The sequence below is a fragment of the Talpa occidentalis genome, unplaced genomic scaffold, assembly GCF_014898055.3.
Source record: "Talpa occidentalis isolate TD23 unplaced genomic scaffold, MPIMG_talOcc4v2.1 talOcc4.17, whole genome shotgun sequence".
NCBI lineage: Eukaryota > Metazoa > Chordata > Mammalia > Eulipotyphla > Talpidae > Talpa > Talpa occidentalis.
The window spans coordinates 7,331,217-7,342,828 of record NW_023601754.1 but is presented as its reverse complement, the minus strand read 5'-3'; positions in this window follow the sequence as shown (position 1 = coordinate 7,342,828).

Here is an 11,612-nt window from a genome sequence, read left to right as displayed (position 1 = left end):
TGTTTTTTCCAAAATGGAAATGGAATCAACAGTATGAAGCCTTCCGATCTGGTTTTTTCCACTTAGCATTGCACACTGGAGACTGGCCCTGATCACTCAGGGTGCTCATATCAGGGGTGGATTCTGCTTTGGTGTTGAGCACTGCCCCGCTGGGTGGCTGGACCGAAGTCTGCTCATCCATTTGCCAGTTGAAGAATGCTGGGTTGTTTCCAGCTTGACCACCCACAAGACCTCAATAAATAGTTGCATACTTAGGTTTTTGTATGAACCTAAGTTCACGCTCTCGGGTAAATACCTAGGGCTGGGATTTCCAGGTCATATGAGAAGTGTTGTCTTAACTTTATAAGAAGTGTCTTCCAGAGTGGCTGTGCCATCCTGATTCCCTTCAGTGTCTCTGAGCTTTCCAGTCATTTCACATCTGAGCAACACTTGGTATTGTACCTAGTTATGAAGGGCAGATTTTGCTGGTGTGAATAATACTTCATAAACCTGACGCACCAGCACTACTCGTGCGCGGTGGTACTTCTGTGGCTTCAACCTGCATTTCCCTAATGACTGATGATGTTGACTTGATGATGTCACCTTAATCTTGTAGCATGTGGGGCATGGCAGGCCAGGCCTACAGGTCGAGACCCTGCTCTCCTGGAGTTCTGGGGTCCCCAGGTTACTGTAACTTCCGTGTGGGGGCAGAGGGCCCACTCTGGACTGTGTTAGGAGCCCCCGTTCGTTTGCCATGTCCACCATGCTCTATCCCTTGCCTGTGACTGGCTGGCTGGCTGGGTGGTAACTTGGGCGAGGCGATGACACTTGGTGCTGACAGTACCTCCATTTACCCCCAGCACCCTTCCTCAGGGTACAGACAAGCTTGTGGTGTCAGGAGTGGGAGGAAAGGACAGGGTGGAGCTGCCACATCAAGGACCACACTTCCAGAATGGTCAGAAAAGAGGTGCTCCCCCCATTTAATGGGTGGAGCTCCACAATGGTGCATGTCTGCTCTGCATCCAAAATGAGCTCCCCAGTAACTCCTGATCAGATCCTGCCACCCTGCCCCTCCGCCTGACTCCTAAAGACAAGAGTCCAAGGGAGGTTGCTGGGGGCAGGGCCTTGGTCTTGTCTTGGCCTCACCACCCAGAGGGGCCCACACTACCCAGAAGTCTGCAGCGCTTTTCCTCCCATTGACCAGAGCAGTGGTGGCCCCAGTGAGGCACCTGCCTGGCCTCCCCAGAGCACCTGCCTGGTTCTCTGTCCAGGGCTCCCACTGTTCACCCATCCCAGGCCTGGCTGCAGATTCCAGAGAGAGGACCACTTCCCCAGGTGCCTTTGCTCAGGAGCCCTGGCACCCTCAAGCCTCTCTCTGGGTCCCTACCCAGCTGTAGCTATGCTCGCCAGGGCCCTGCTCTCTTCCTCCTGTCCTTCTCCAACTGCCTCTTCCGTGCTCCCCCCTGCAGGACATGGTACAGAGTGGAAGAAGGTAGGAGGTCTGCAAGGGCTGTTGTCACAGGGAAGGCTTCCTGCAGGAGGTAGAGGGACTGAGCTAGGCCAGGGGACAGGAAAGTTTGGAAGAGAGAAGAAAGGGGCAGGAATGGTCAAAGGTTAGGAATAGGGGTATTGCTAGGGGTATAAGGGCAGAAGGGGAGAGGGCAGGGCTGTGTCTGCCCACAGCTGAAGAACTTTTATTGCTAGACATGTTTGGTGGCCATCAAGAAGGCCAAGATCAGAGGCTCACCCAGCCTGATTGCTCCCACTACCTACCGCTCCCCTAGACAGTCTGGAATCCTTGATCACCCTCCTCCCTAGCGAGCAGTAGAAGGCCTGGGGCCCATCCGTCTGGCCACTTGCTCCTCCCCTTCCATCACTCATTCAGCCAGGGGCACCTCCTCTCCCTGCAGACAGGGCTTGGAGGACCCAGAGAACAGTCAAAGCATACTTTGAGGGAATGACTCGTGACCTAGGGCAGGGCCACACCCCGCTGAACTGTGCAGCCCACACCTGTAGCTCCCAGATGGCACCCAGAGGCCTGAGGGAATGTTTGCTGCACAAATACAGCTCAAAGGTCACAGCCTCACTGCAGGGGGGAGTGGGGAGGGGGAGGGAGGGCACCCAGTTCTTCCTCATTCCTTCTCACTCACCTGAGGCCCAGTCACAGGCACCCCCAGGCAGGCCTCCAGGCACAGTTGCTGGGGATTTACAGGTGTCCCTCTGGCCCAAGGTTCAGTCACTGGTAGAAATTCATGCCCTGGGTCCAGAGATGCCCAGACTGTACCATCTGACCAGCCCCCCTTCTGGGGGTTTCCCAGTGCCTGGCCATGGTCTTCACCGCATCAAACTCCAGGGGAGTGCCCTGGACTGAGCCCAACATCAGATTCCTGGCTCTTGGTGCCAGGCACCACCAGGCTGATCACTAATCTTATCTCCTGGGACTGGGCCTCCTCTGCCCCACCCTGCCCTGGAGTTCATCGGCTTGTCAGCGCCTGGACCACTCTCCACATCCCTGCCGCCACCAGCACCACCGCCTGGCAGACAGGAAGGCCATATTCACCAGCTAGGTTACAGGTGCTCTTTGCTCTCAGTGGATCGGTGGACAAGGGTGGGAGGCCCTCAGAGGTGCCCAAGGTGGGGAACACTGATTCGGAAACAGTGACTTCCCAGTCAGTTCTGCAGCCCAGAATGCCAAGCATTGAGTTCCCAGGAGACTCTGGAGCCCATTGGATAAGCTTGGCAGCCTCTGGTCATGACCTCAGCTGCTCTTCTGGTCATTTTACAGCAAAGAAAGGGTTGAGTGGCCCCCTCTAACCCATCCCCCAGCTCTAAAAACAAAGACAGAGACTCTGGGTGATTCAAAAGACTTCTGAGCAGCTCCCAGGCCAGGAGCAAATGTCCACACGATCACATTCCTCATGACCAAATCAAATCCTTCCGGCTGAGGGCAGAGCCACAGATTTATACCTTTAGAGTCACTCACTGTAAACACTTGGCATCAACTGGTCAACAAGTCACAGCCCAAGCAAAGGAGTGGACACCTTCCATCCACCTTCTCAGACCCAGCTAGGAGGGCCTGTGATGGGTGCGTGGCCTCGACCCTTACAGGCTGGGGACAAGGCAGCACAGTCACAGACGCTGACTTGCAGCCCCATGATCAGAGTTTAGGTCAGCCGAGACAGGTGAAGAAATTCTCTCCTGTGGTGGAGGTGGAGTGGGGACAGGAACCTCACAATCCAAGGGCTTCCCCTGGCCATCAGTCACCAGCAAAGTTGGCTCCACACCACACAGAGGCCCCTGCTCCCTACCCTCCCTCCCTCCTCCGAGGCCACCCACCTGCTCCCCCCCCACAACTATTTTGAAGGTAAACCCTGGTTATGAATGCCAGTCTGCAGTCACCCGTGGATGGAGCGCTCAGCAGGTCACTCTAAATGACAGACTTAGGCCTGGATGGTGCTGTCCTCACTGTGTGGAATCAACCAGAAAAAGGTCACATGATGTCAACTCAATCGAAGGTGAGACCCAGTTCCTCAGCAGGTGTCCAGCTGAGACTCTGACCTCTCCACCAGGCTCTGGCTTCTCCTTCCCTCCCCTCCTGCCCCAAGGTCTGGGGTCTCCATGGGAAAATGAGGCCTTTCCTTCCAAAGCCATGCCCCAAGGAGACCTTCACTTGGGCGAGAAGGAATCTGGGGGAAAAGAGTGCCCTTGTTTTGTGGGCGAACATGCGCCCTTCCGGGGTCTCATACCCAGAACTGTCAGATGTGCACTGGAGATGTCCTGCTGGCCCGGAGGACGCCTGTGGTCCCCACCTTCACCTCAGTGAAGGACAGTTGCTCAGACAGGGACTGATGGGCCGATGGCTGGGAGGTGTGTGCTCTGGCTCACTCCTGAGTCAACGAGCCTCCCCGGGACCTCCTTCCACCTATTTGTTATCTGCGCATGCTGTGTTTGGGGGGAACCAGAATAGAGCAGGTCATGGAAGCTGGGAGAGGAAAGGGATGGGGGCACACTGGGATCGTGCTACTTATTCCTCCCCCCAGATCTGTCCCTCCCTGTGCTCCCCTCCAGTGACCTGCTCCCACTCTCCCTGGCCTCTTCTAATGATCCTCCAGAGCCCATGGTCTGTGCACTCTGAAACCCATCCTCCATGGTGGCCCCCAGGACACCTTTCTAAAACACAGACCTGATCTAATCACCTCTGTGATTCCCTCCTCCTGGGCAGGGACTGGAGGGTTTCACAACCTGACCCCAGCCTGCCTGAGTCACCTCCGGTTCCAAAGAAGCACTGATGAATGCTGAGGAATGTTGACTGATGAATGAATGAATGAACGAATGAATGAACAACACACCCCAAACTCTGGCAGGGCTTACACCCTACATCCAGAAAGGCCAGAGGGACACAGTCACTGGCCTGGTGCCCTAGTCTGGGCTGCGCCTCCCAGCCCTTCCTGCAGGGAGGCCCCTAGATCTGTAGCCTTCCACCTGGGAGCTCCCAATTCTATGGCTCCTCCTGGAGCCATCAGGATGGGGGTCCCCTCCCTGGACAGGGCTCTGAGCCAAGGAACACAGCCACACCCACAGCCGGTTGGGGTCCTGACATCAGCTGAAGTCATTTATTTATGCAAAAATATGTTTCTGTGGCATCCTGGCAGTCATCATAGGCTGTGGCCACTTCAGACCCAGAGGGATTTCTCAAGTGCGGAGCCAGAGGGGCCCTTGGTCGTCCTCAATCTCGCTTGGGTCCTCCTACAGCCAGGGCAGTGTCGATGCCAAGCAAACCTCCCAAGGTGATGCCAAGTCTGACATCATCTTCAAGAAGGGCTTGCAGGGAGGGCCTCCCTGGTGGTGCAGCGGTTGAGCGCTGGGTTGCGAAGCTGCCCACAGCCTCTGCAGCACCGGTTCGATCCCCGGCTGCTCCCCGGCCACCAGAGGAGGGTCTCATATGGCGCGCAGACCTCTCCTGCCGCCCGCTGCTCCCCTCAGCAGTGTACTTCGGTCCTTCTGCCTGCTCTGCTCCCGGCTCTGGCTCTGGTGAATTCTCTCACCCTCCCGCGCTTCTGACTGTACCCAGTGCATGTATAACTAACTAAGTAAATAAATAAATAAATCTTAAAAAAAAAAAAAAAAAAAAGAAGGGCTTGCAGGGGACTGGCCCTTCCCTATCCTGGGCCCAAGGAGCATTGTCTCAAGGCTTCTGCTGTAGTCGCCAATGGGAATCCAATGGAGACTCAGTTCCGAAGGTTTGCTCTCCAGTTTGCAGTCAGTCAAGAAAGAACAGGGTCTAAGAGGTGAGAAGAGCCAGGAAGGACAGGAGGCACAGCCTCCAAGGAGAAGCCATGGCTTCTGTGAGAAGAGGGAAGATGGATCGGTCGGGGTCAGGCCAGAGCCTGAGCTGACCTAGGTGGGAGGGGGCTGGTGGGGGGTACTCTCTCCCCCGGGCACAGGAACACAAGGAGGCCTGGCAGAACAGGACTAACTCTGCCTCTTCTCCAAAGAGGGAGGGGGTGGAATTCTCAGCCCCAGGGTCAGTGGAGGTTCCAACATCCCTTGCTCCCCTGCACCCCCAGGTCAGGTGGGAAGCAGCAAGAGACTTCACTTGCAGGCGGCGGGTTTCATCCCTTCTCCACCCAGGCCTGCGGCCTTGGCATTCCCATTCAGCTCCAGACTAATGAGCTGGTCTTTGTGGGAGCCGGGCCGCACAGGCGCATGTGCCACTCCGCCTAGATCAATAAGGCAACGGCGCCGAGGCTGAACAAAGGAGATCCCAGGGGACATCAGTCCTTGGGGATCAAATCTGGGAGGAGAAATGCCCAGAAATGATGCCCCACAAGCTTCTAGGTTGGTAACTAGAGACACAAGTTATGTGGCAGGAGCCTCAAACCCCTACACTTTAGTGCCACACTGTAAGGAGGGACAGATAAGAGGCAGGGTCACTGTGTGGGGGGTGACAAATGTGGGCCTGTGGCAGAAATGTGGCCCAGTGAGGGTCAAATTATTTCCTGGTCAAACAGGCAGACGATCATCTAGGAGCACTTCTTTCAAAACCCAAGCCGCACTGTTGGGGACTGCTCCTGCTGCTTCCCCTTGGGCTGGCTGTTCTTGGGTCCCACCCTGGATTGTTGAATTACTGGTTCCCAATGAAGACTCGTTTAGGGCCAGCGTCTCTTAGAAGACACCCCCAGACCCCTCTCTGGAGATGGGCCCTCTAACGTCACATTACGTGAACATTTCTCCAACTGGCCAAGCAAGTGAGGTTCTACACACTCACCCTTAAGCCCACACACGCTGGCTTTGGAAAGCTACTAGGCCTCTTGGCACTGCAGCATCTTCCACTGCAAGAGGTCTACAATGAGCCCCCTTTCTTCCATTTTGCAACTATTTTTAGGGTGCCTGCTGCCTGTAGGACCTGGTACTGGATATCTTGGGGAGAAACAGATGATATCCTACCCAACGGAGACTTGCAGCCCGCATGCAGTCATGCACTGACCCGCACAACCTGCAGAGCCAGGTCCTGTGACAGTCCCCGTGAAAGTGGAGAAGAGGAGCAGGGCTTGTGGGGGGTGTCACAGGCCTGTTCTCAAGGGGCTCACAGCGAAGTGGGGCACTGAGAGGTGCAGAGCGCTCTGTGAACTGATCAAAAAACGTTCCAGAATACGTGCACTGGGAAGAAGGCAGGAATGGTTCCAGTTTTATGCCATTTTCATTCACATCTCACTGTCCCGTAGGACTCGACGAGCTGGTCTTTCTAAGGGGAGTGTCAGGGGTCAGGGCAGGCTTTGTGGGGAGGGGCTGCGGGAACAGTTTGTGAGTAATAAGCAGAGGTTGACCAGGCAGATCAAGGGTGGAAGGGCAGTGCGGGCCAAGCAAACAATCCAAGCAAATCTCAGAGAAGCATTTTAAGATGTGAGATAGGAAGTGCCTCAAAAGTACAAACTTTGCTCTGGGAGGTCAAAGAATTTCTGAGAAATTCCCAGATTCAAAAAAAAAAAAAAAAAGATGCTGTCATGTTGACCTCTTGAGACAAGAATGTGAGTCTGTCTGGCTGGTCTAATTCTCCCCCCCACTGCCTCTGTAGGGAGTTTCTTGGAGACAGCTCATGCTAAAAGCCCTTAGTAATGTTTTCTTCTGAAGACTCACGGATTCCCCACTGGATAATTAGGATGTAGCTGAATCTTTGGAGAATGGCTGCCTTCCCTAAAGGGTATAAGCTGCAGCAGCCCAGGGACTAAGGCTCCTTAATTGATATATTTTATCCACACTGAATCTCACTTTTCATTATGCAAGGATGTATATATTATTTAAGGTGGATGAGCTTGTTTTAAAAATTATCTCACGCCTGTGTACAGGTAAAATGGCAAAAAGTGCTGAATTTGATAAGAGAGTGGCTCCGTTCTAGAACATATTCTATAATGATTTAGAATAGGATTTCCCATTCTCCCAGACCTGCTCTACAGCCAACGCAATGGTTCCAACCAACTCCCCACTCCACCTGATTCTGAAATCTAGAAAGGTCTATTTGGGCTGGGAGCCTCCAACACACTGTCAGAATGGAGAAAGAGTTGAGAGGTCAGGGAACCAGCACAAGGGCCAGGAATGACTGAGGTTAAGCCCAGGGAATGGTAAGAGGTTCCCCAACCAACACTTAATGAGGCTAAGGATGCAGGACACTGCAGGGTCGACTGACCTGAGTTTTGAGAACTCTCCTTGGAGAGAAAGTGTTATCCACAGAAAGCAATGTCTATAATCTTGGAAACATATGAAAAGCCTCTGGTGCCAGGAGAGTGCTGATAACCCAGGTAAGGGGATGAAATGGAGGGGGTAGAGGGACCAGAATTGACTCTGGGAAGAGCATATGGGGCCCCCGGGGATTCCCTTCTTCCAGCTTCCCATGGTGAATGGGACCCCAGCCTCCTGGCCCCAGGAAGCTAGTTGTTCTGGGAATTAACACTTGTCAGTGGCCTTCTAGACCCAACTGGGAACGTTTTTTTCCAGAGAGTCGGCTCACAAGCCAAGCAACTCAAACTGTCTGCTGTTAAAATAACCTCACAAGCCTAATGGCAGTACTTCTGGGGATGCTGCTGAGTTCATGGGACCAGACTCTCCAGGGGCCTTTCATGCTTGCTGGCACTGGAGCTGGTGGTCAAGTGCTTACTCCCCACCCCACCCACCCTGTTACTGGCACTGGCCAAGCTGATGGCTGCCGGACCTGTCTCCCAGTCAAACCTCAGCTGATACCTCAGGCTGAAGGAGAATGGGGAACTCTAGGCTTCAGCTCTGAGCCTTGGGTCTCAGATTGGATGACTGGGCTCCTGTTTTGTCCCAAAGATCCATTCCCACCAGGCAATAAGAGGAAAGGGAACTACCATTAGCTGGCTAAGCACAGGCACGATGTTCACGTATACTGAACCATAACTACAAGCCAAAAATAACCAAGTACACGAGGAAAGAGTGAACAACAACCAGCAGAGGTAACAGACAGCAAACACAGACCTACAACAATTTCAGCTCATGGCCTGAGTACTGATCATAAAACCACCAGGCTCATTGCGTTTAGTGAAACAAAAGACAAGCTGGAAGATTTCTGCAGGAAACAGAAAACTATAAACAGCGACAACAGATTTGGAGAAGAAACAAACAGAACTTCTGGAAATGAAAAATAACATAACTGAAATTTTTAAATGCCATGGAAGACTAGACTCAGCTGAAGAGACAATTTGTGAACTGGCAGATGGACTAGAAAGGGGGGGGGGGGAAGCAACAGAAAGCAGCACAGAGAGACCAAAAGATAGAAATAAGGAATAAAGGTTAAGACATGGAAAGGAGTGGTCTATATTAGTAGGCGTTCTCAAAGGAGAGGAGAGAATGAAGAGAGGCAATACTTGAATAGATACTGGCTGAGAATTTCCCAGAATTGATGAGACACCATTCGTAGATGTTCAGGATAACAAGAAATTCTAAGCAGGATTAAAAAAGAAGAAAAGACAGACAAACTTAAACACATGTAGTAAACTGCAGAACAAACGAGAGAGAGAGAGAGAGAGAGAGAGAGAGAGAGAAATCAAAGAGAGTCAATGGATGGTAGAATAACAGTCAATGTATCAACAGCAACAATAGCTGAGCATGGAGGGAATGTGACAACCCAGAATTCTTTATCCAGTGAAAACGCCTTTGGCAAATGGGCACAAAACAAGCACATTTTCAGACAACCAAAAACCGAGAGAACGTGTAAGCAGGAAACACTCATTAGAGGATATTGCAAAAGATGTATATTGGGCGAAAAGAATATGATTTCACATAGAAGATCTGAGATGCAAGAGGTATGAGGAGCAAAAAAAGAAAAAGGTGGAAAATAGGTGGGTAAAACTAAATAAAAATTAGCTGTATAATAAAGAAATAGTTATGATGGCTTGTGAGGTTACAACAAAACAATAGAATTAAAGTACTGAACAATAATATGAAAGACAGGAGGGAGTAAACAGTTCAGTTTAAGGTTCTGCATCATCAAAGAGGAAGGTAAAGTGATTGCCTCACTTTAGAGCTCGATAAGCATGCATGTGATGATTTCTAAGAAATCCAAAAGACAAAAGAAATAGCATATAACTTCAGTGAATAGACGAGAAAAAAGAAAATAATAAAAAATAACCAACCCAGAAGAGAAATAAACATGAAAAAGAGAAAAATAGAAAGCACCAAAGAAGGCCGTAGGTTTAGGAGCAGAGAGTGTGCGCATGATAGATCTGGGCCTTTCTCAGGGCTCCACGTGGCCTTGGGAAGTCATCCTCCATCTCCAGAGCACCCCGCTGCTTCCCGACAGAGGTGCCGTCACTACTTGTCTACTGCACATGTCTGAGCACCATCAGGTGGCATACCCTTTTGCGGACCACGCTGTGTTGGGCTTCCCCAAGGCAAGGGCTTATCCTTGGGGGTGGGGCGGTGGGTATGTGCGTGTGGCTTTCTCCAGATTGCTCTACTTCTGCCCCAGTCACCTGGGCCACTCCCAGCCCTCTCTGGAGGTCTGACGCCTGTCAGCGCTGCGCACGGGTATCCTTTCCCCGCTTGACCCTGGCCTGCCAGTGCCTGTGTTGACCAATAAGCGCTCATCTGGGCTTTGGCAACAGCCTCCCACCTGTTCTTCCCAGCGCTACCTGACACTTCAGTCCTCCCCTTAAAGCCTGCTGAGCCATCGCTGATCTCTGCCTTCTCACCTGCCCATCACTTCCAAAGGACTGGGGGTCAGACTAGAAAGATTCATAACGATCATCTGTTGAGCACTCTGCATGCAGGCACGTCCTTCATTCCCTCCTCGCAGCTACTCCATCAGGCAGTTTAAACATCATCCCAGTTTTACCGATGATGAAACTGGGCTTTGAGAAATGAACTAACTTGCCCAGGGTTACCCAATTCTGAAGCAACAAACCCGAGGCTGCTTGTCTGACTCAGAGACGGTGCCCTTAATCACTAAGCTGGCTTTCAAGGTTTTTTTTCTAACGTGGGAAGACGCACCTAACATAACATCTACCACCCTAACCATCTGTGAGTGTCCAGTCCAGGGGTATTAAGTACAGCTGCGCTGCTGTGCGGCCATCACCACCATCCATCTCCAAAACCCTTTCATCTTACAAAGCTGAAAGCATGTCCGCATTAAACAACTCCCTGTTCCCCTTCCCCTCCCCCAAGTCCCTGGCAACCATCGTTCTGCTTCCTGTTTCTTGACTTTCGAGGATTTCTACAGACTGCTCCTGTCTCAGTCTATGCTCAGGTAACGTCCGCTGACCCATCCTCTGAGGACGCCCTGCATGACCCTAACTCCTGGTCTTTGCTCACTCTGATCCCTCCTGAAGTTTCCTCTGCAATCCCTTCCGGAATTCTCATCCCATGCCACCCCCACCCCGGGAAAGAGCTCCTGCCTTTAGTGATCGCCAGTGACGTGCAGCATGCACAAGTGTGTTCGTGCGCCAACCGCTCTGCTAGAAGGACAGATTACTGGGAGTCAGGACCACGCCTAGTTCACCCTTCACCCTCCCCCCAAAAGCAGTACCCTCTGTGGCACATGGCATGAGTGTTTTCTGAATTCTTTAAATTCAGTTCCAGCAGATGGGTAGAAGCTGCACGTGAGCAGACCCTTTCCCGCACGGCCCAGCTCAGAGGACGGGGCTTGTTCTCCTGAAACTGGGCACGGGGCGTGTTCGTGCCTGTGCCCTCTGGCTGTGTGAAGCAACAGAGAAGTTGCTGTGGACAGGGGCACCCTTGGGAGATGTAAGGGCTAGTTCTGTGCTCAGGACTTCTCTTCCTTCCTCAGAACCCTCTCCCTCCTCTTGTCTCCAGAGGTGAGAGGGAACCTCTATGAACACCAAGTCTCCATCCCCAAGGGCGGTTTGCATCTCTACAAGCTGTGCCTGCATCTTTTCCAGATTCGCAGGAAATCTATAAACTGCAGTGGGCAAGCTTCCCCCATTCCTGCCAAACCTTGGGCCTGGCTGGGCAAATCAGATGGGAGCAATACACATAGACCTGGTGCTGTGAGGGCGACGCTGGTGCTGGGGAGATAAGCTGGAATGAGGAAGGATCAGACCTGTTTCCAGAGGAGTCTGCTGTCTTGGTAGGGAGATAAGATACATGGGTGAGCTCCGCAG